Source organism: Oncorhynchus kisutch, unplaced genomic scaffold (assembly GCF_002021735.2).
Source record: "Oncorhynchus kisutch isolate 150728-3 unplaced genomic scaffold, Okis_V2 scaffold3971, whole genome shotgun sequence".
In the NCBI taxonomy this organism is placed as follows: domain Eukaryota; kingdom Metazoa; phylum Chordata; class Actinopteri; order Salmoniformes; family Salmonidae; genus Oncorhynchus; species Oncorhynchus kisutch.
The window spans coordinates 693,882-700,381 of NW_022265916.1; the positions used below are offsets into that span (position 1 = coordinate 693,882).

Genomic DNA, 6,500 nt, shown 5'->3' on the forward strand with positions numbered 1-6,500 from the left:
TCCCTCTCTCCCTCCCTCCCTGTCTCTCTCGCTCTCTCTCTGTGTCTCTCTCTCGCTCTCTCTCTCTCTCTCTCTCTCCTTGTTCTCCTTCCTGGGAAACACAACATGGATAAAGCTGAGACATACTTCTCTTAAATACGCCATCATGAATTGAGCAAAGTGTTTTAACAGAAGTTCCCACAACATCCCGAGGCAATAATGGGAAAAGGTCATTTTGCATTCAGGCAAATAAGGGTGTTGTTGGCGTTGACCTCTACCTGTCACTGTATGACAGCGCCAGTCCTTTTAATGTCCAGTGTCAACATTGAAAACGGATTTATCTTAGTTGATCTAGTTTTAAAGCCCAAATCAAACAGTTTATTTATTTGTATTTATTTTTTTAACACGTGTGAACGAGCGCGTACACGCTGGAATTAGATAGAAAACGTACGGGCCGGGAGCCAACTGCATCATGTTAGTCAGATTACAAGCACGTCTGTCTTCCTCGTTCCTACTGGAAGCACTGCTGCTAGTGAGTGGATAAACTGCATCATGTTAGTCAGATTACAAGCACGTCTGTCTTCCTCGTTCCTACTGGAAGCACTGCTGCTAGTGAGTGGATAAACTGCATCATGTTAGTCAGATTACAAGCACGTCTGTCTTCCTCGTTCCTACTGGAAGCACTGCTGCTAGTGAGTGGATAAACTGCATCATGTTAGTCAGATTACAAGCACGTCTGTCTTCCTCGTTCCTACTGGAAGCACTGCTGCTAGTGAGTGGATAAACTGCATCATGTTAGTCAGATTACAAGCACGTCTGTCTTCCTCGTTCCTACTGGAAGCACTGCTGCTAGTGAGTGGATAAACTGCATCATGTTAGTCAGATTACAAGCACGTCTGTCTTCCTCGTTCCTACTGGAAGCACTGCTGCTAGTGAGTGGATAAACTGCATCATGTTAGTCAGATTACAAGCACGTCTGTCTTCCTCGTTCCTACTGGAAGCACTGCTGCTAGTGAGTGGATAAACTGCATCATGTTAGTCAGATTACAAGCACGTCTGTCTTCCTCGTTCCTACTGGAAGCACTGCTGCTAGTGAGTGGATAAACTGCATCATGTTAGTCAGATTACAAGCACGTCTGTCTTCCTCGTTCCTACTGGAAGCACTGCTGCTAGTGAGTGGATAAACTGCATCATGTTAGTCAGATTACAAGCACGTCTGTCTTCCTCGTTCCTACTGGAAGCACTGCTGCTAGTGAGTGGATAAACTGCATCATGTTAGTCAGATTACAAGCACGTCTGTCTTCCTCGTTCCTACTGGAAGCACTGCTGCTAGTGAGTGGATAAACTGACAGGAAATACACGTTGTGCATTAAGTCTGGAATTAACATGTGCAGTCAAAGATGTGTCTATTTAGTGTTGATCAGGTCAGCTGCCGGTTCCAATAATACATATTTAAATACTGTTTACCTGTCTACCTGTCTACCTGTTTACCTGTTTCCCTGTCTACCTGTTTCCCTGTCTACCTGTTTCCCTGTCTACCTGTCTACCTGTCTACCTGTCTACCTGTCTACCTGTCTCCCTGTCTACCTGTCTCCCTGTTTACCTGTTTACCTGTCTACCTGTTTACCTGTCTACCTGTCTACCTGTTTACCTGTCTACCTGTCTACCTGTTTACCTGTCTACCTGTCTACCTGTCTCCCTGTTTACCTGTTTACCTGTCTACCTGTTTACCTGTCTACCTGTCTACCTGTCTACCTGTTTACCTGTCTACCTGTCTACCTGTCTACCTGTCTACCTGTCTACCTGTTTACCTGTTTACCTGTTTACCTGTCTACCTGTTTACCTGTCTACCTGTTTACCTGTCTACCTGTCTACCTGTTTACCTGTCTACCTGTTTACCTGTCTACCTGTTTACCTGTCTACCTGTCTACCTGTCAACCTGTCTACCTGTTTACCTGTCTACCTGTTTACCTGTCTACCTGTTTACCTGTCTACCTGTCTCCCTGTTTACCTGTTTACCTGTCTACCTGTCTACCTGTTTACCTGTCTACCTGTTTACCTGTCTACCTGTTTACCTGTCTACCTGTTTACCTGTCTACCTGTTTACCTGTCTACCTGTTTACCTGTCTACCTGTCTACCTGTTTACCTGTCTACCTGTTTACCTGTCTACCTGTTTCCCTGTCTACCTGTTTCCCTGTCTACCTGTTTCCCTGTCTACCTGTTTCCCTGTTTACCTGTCTACCTGGGCTCTGAGTGGTACAGTGGTCTTTATCCCTGTCTACCTGTTTACCTGGGCTCTGAGTGGTACAGTGGTCTTTATCCCTGTTTACCTGGGTTCTGAGTGGTACAGTGGTCTTTAAACCTGTTTACCTGGGTTCTGAGTGGTACAGTGGTCTTTAAACCTGTTTACCTGGGTTCTGAGTGGTACAGTGGTCTTTATCCCTGTCTACCTGGGTTCTGAGTGGTACAGTGGTCTTTTATCCCTGTCTACCTGTTTACCTGGGCTCTGAGTGGTACAGTGGTCTTTGTCCCTGTCTACCTGGGTTCTGAGTGGTACAGTGGTCTTTATCCCTGTCTACCTGGGCTCTGAGTGGTACAGTGGTCTTTATCCCTGTCTACCTGTTTACCTGGGCTCTGAGTGGTACAGTGGTCTTTATCCCTGTTTACCTGGGCTCTGAGTGGTACAGCGGTCTTTATCCCTGTTTACCTGGGCTCTGAGTGGTACAGCGGTCTTTATCCCTGTTTACCTGGGCTCTGAGTGGTACAGTGGTCTTTATCCCTGTTTACCTGGGCTCTGAGTGGTACAGTGGTCTTTATCCCTGTTTACCTGGGTTCTGAGTGGTACAGTGGTCTTTATCCCTGTTTACCTGGGTTCTGAGTGGTACAGTGGTCTTTATCCCTGTTTACCTGGGCTCTGAGTGGTACAGTGGTCTTTATCCCTGTTTACCTGGGCTCTGAGTGGTTTAATGGTCTTTATCCCTGTTTACCTGGGCTCTGAGTGGTACAGTGGTCTTTATCCCTGTTTACCTGGGCTCTGAGTGGTACAGTGGTCTTTATCCCTGTTTACCTGGGCTCTGAGTGGTTTAATGGTCTTTATCCCTGTTTACCTGGGCTCTGAGTGGTACAGTGGTCTTTATCCCTGTTTACCTGGGCTCTGAGTGGTACAGTGGTCTGTCTACCTGGGCTCTGAGTGGTTTAATGGTCTTTATCCCTGTCTACCTGTAACAGATAAACTGAAGGAATGAGACTAGCTTCATTCTTTATCAGAGTACAGGGCTTTCAGAAAGGTGTTCAGGCCCCCCTTGACTTTTCCCCACATTTTGTTACGTTACAGCCTTATTCTAAAATGGATGAAATAAAAACAATCCCTCATCAATCTACACACAATACCCCAATCCCTCATCAATCTACACACAATACCCCAATCCCTCATCAATCTACACACAATACCCCAATCCCTCATCAATCTACACACAATACCCCAATCCCTCATCAATCTACACACAATACCCCAATCCCTCATCAATCTACACACAATACCCCAATCCCTCATCAATCTACACACAATACCCCAATCCCTCATCAATCTACACACAATACCCCAATCCCTCATCAATCTACACACAATACCCCAATCCCTCATCAATCTACACACAATACCCCAATCCCTCATCAATCTACACACAATACCCCAATCCCTCATCAATCTACACACAATACCCCAATCCCTCATCAATCTACACACAATACCCCAATCCCTCATCAATCTACACACAATACCCCAATCCCTCATCAATCTACACACAATACCCCAATCCCTCATCAATCTACACACAATACCCCAATCCCTCATCAATCTACACACAATACCCCAATCCCTCATCAATCTACACACAATACCCCAATCCCTCATCAATCTACACACAATACCCCAATCCCTCATCAATCTACACACAATACCCCAATCCCTCATCAATCTACACACAATACCCCAATCCCTCATCAATCTACACACAATACCCCAATCCCTCATCAATCTACACACAATACCCCAATCCCTCATCAATCTACACACAATACCCAATCCCTCATCAATCTACACACATGACTCCACAATAAAAGTGTTTTTAGACATTTTATTACACAACAAACTGAAATACCTTTCAGACCATTTATTATTATTATTATTTTTATAAGTATTCAGACCATTTGCTATGAGACTCGAAATTGAGCTCAAGTGCCTCCTGTTTCCATTGATCATCCTTGGGATGTTTTTACAACTTGATTGGAGCCCACCTGCGGTAAATTCAATTGATTGGACATGATTAGAAAAGGCACACACCTGTCAATATAAGGTTCCACAGTTGACAGTGCTTGTCAGAACCAAAAACCAATCCATGAAGTCGAAGGAATTGTCCATGGAACGCCGAGACAGGATTGTGTCGAGGCACAAATCTGGGGAAGGGTACCAAAACATGTCTGCAGCATTGAAGGTCCCCAAGAACACAGTGACCTCCATCATTCTGAAATGGAAGACGTTTGGAACCAACTAGACTTTTCCTAGAGCTGGCTGCCCGGCCAAACTGGGCAATCGGGGTATAGTTTTTCAGTGGCAGGGACTGGGAGACTAGTCAGGATCGAGGGAAAGATGAACTGGGAAAATTACAGAGAGATCCTTGATGATAATCTTCTCCAGAGAGCTCAGGACCTCAGACTGGGGTGAAGGTTCACATTCCAACAGGACAACGACCCTAAGCACACAGCCAAGACAACACAGGAGTGGCTTTGTGACAAGTCTCTGAATGTCATTGAGTGGCCCAGCCAGAGCCCGGACTTGAACCCGATCGAACATCTCTGGAGAGACCTGAAAAATAGCTGTGCAGCGACACTCCCCATCCAACCTGACAGAGCTTCAGAGGATCTGCAGAGAAGAATGGGAGAAACTCCCCAAATACAGGTGTGCCAAGCTGGTAGCGTCAAACCCAAGAAGACTCGTGGCTGTAATCGCAGCCAAAGGGGCTTCAAGAAAGTACTGAGTAAAGGGTCTGAATACTGATGTCAATGTAATATTCCAGTTTCATTTAGTTAATTTGCTAAAATGTTGAAAAACCTGTTTTTGCGTTGTCATTATGGGGTATTGTGATGTCATTATGGGGTATTGTGATGTCATTATGGGGTATTGTGATGTCATTATGGGGTATTGTGATGTCATTATGGGGTATTGTGATGTCATTATGGGGTATTGTGATGTCATTATGGGGTATTGCGTTGTCATTATGGGGTATTGTGTGTAGATTGATGAGGGGGGGGGGTAAACTATTTAATCCATTTTAAAATAAGGCTGTAACTTAACAAAATCTGGTAAAAGTCAAGGGGTCTGAATACTTTCAGAATGCACTGTACATTTAAACATATTTTTTAATTGTACCTTTATTTAACCAGGCAAGTCAGTTAAGAACTAATTCTTATTTTCAATAACGGCCTAGGAACAGTGGGTTAACTGTCTGTTCAGGGGCAGAACGACAGATTTTGTACCTTGTCAGCTCAGGGGTTTGAACTTGCAACCTTCCGGTTACTAGTCCAATGCTCTAACCACTAGGCTACCCTGACGCCCCTACACTCTAACCACTAGACTACCCTGCCGCCCCATAGCGAACACAGCAATGGATTCTCATTACATTAAGTTGTTATAAACACGATGTTTAACGCTCTCTACTCCAGCAGTTGGACTCTGTTGAATGTGATTTCGGCCGAGGTAGTTTACACACGGCTGTTATCAGCTGTCATTTCTGATGAGTCATGTCTCAATGCTTTTCCCTCTCCACTTCTCAGGTAGTTTGCCCACATTGTAAAATGTGGGCAAAACTAGTTGAGATGATGTAATTTCAACAAGTTTTGCCTTGGTCAGAAGCCGTACACAGTCATAGGAGTGGAAGCTGCTCATTCCACCACAGGTGGACAGGCAGAGAGACGAGGGCAGAGAGGTGGAGGGATGAGGGCAGAGAGGTGGAGGGATGAGGGCAGAGAGGTGGAGGGATGAGGGCAGAGAGGTGGAGGGATGAGGGCAGAGAGGTGGAGGGCAGAGAGGTGGAGGGATGAGGGCAGAGAGGTGGAGGGATGAGGGCAGAGAGGTGGAGGGATGAGGGCAGAGAGGTGGAGGGATGAGGGCAGAGAGGTGGAGGGATGAGGGCAGAGAGGTGGAGGGATGAGGGCAGAGAGGTGGAGGGATGAGGGCAGAGAGGTGGAGGGATGAGGGCAGAGAGGTGGAGGGATGAGGGCAGAGAGGTGGAGGGATGAGGGCAGAGAGGTGGAGGGATGAGGGCAGAGAGGTGGAGGGATGAGGGCAGAGAGGTGAAGGGATGAGGGCAGAGAGGTGGAGGGATGAGGACACAGTCATAGGAGTAGAAGCTGCTTATTCTACCACAGTGGTTAAGAGGATGAAAGGGTTTTTCTCAGTAAAAGATGTGAGAGGTGTTGGTTCACAGCACCACCGTTAACCACACCAGTCTCTCAGTGTCTT

The 6,500-nt window shown here is 46.1% G+C and overlaps 1 protein-coding gene across 1 annotated transcript in view; it reads left to right on the top strand.

Annotated features, from left to right (window-relative positions):
• The window catches only part of LOC109886781 (tubulin-specific chaperone D-like), an 84,331-nt gene that overhangs the window by 54,060 nt on the left and 23,771 nt on the right, over positions 1-6,500 (top strand). The window lies entirely within an intron of this gene.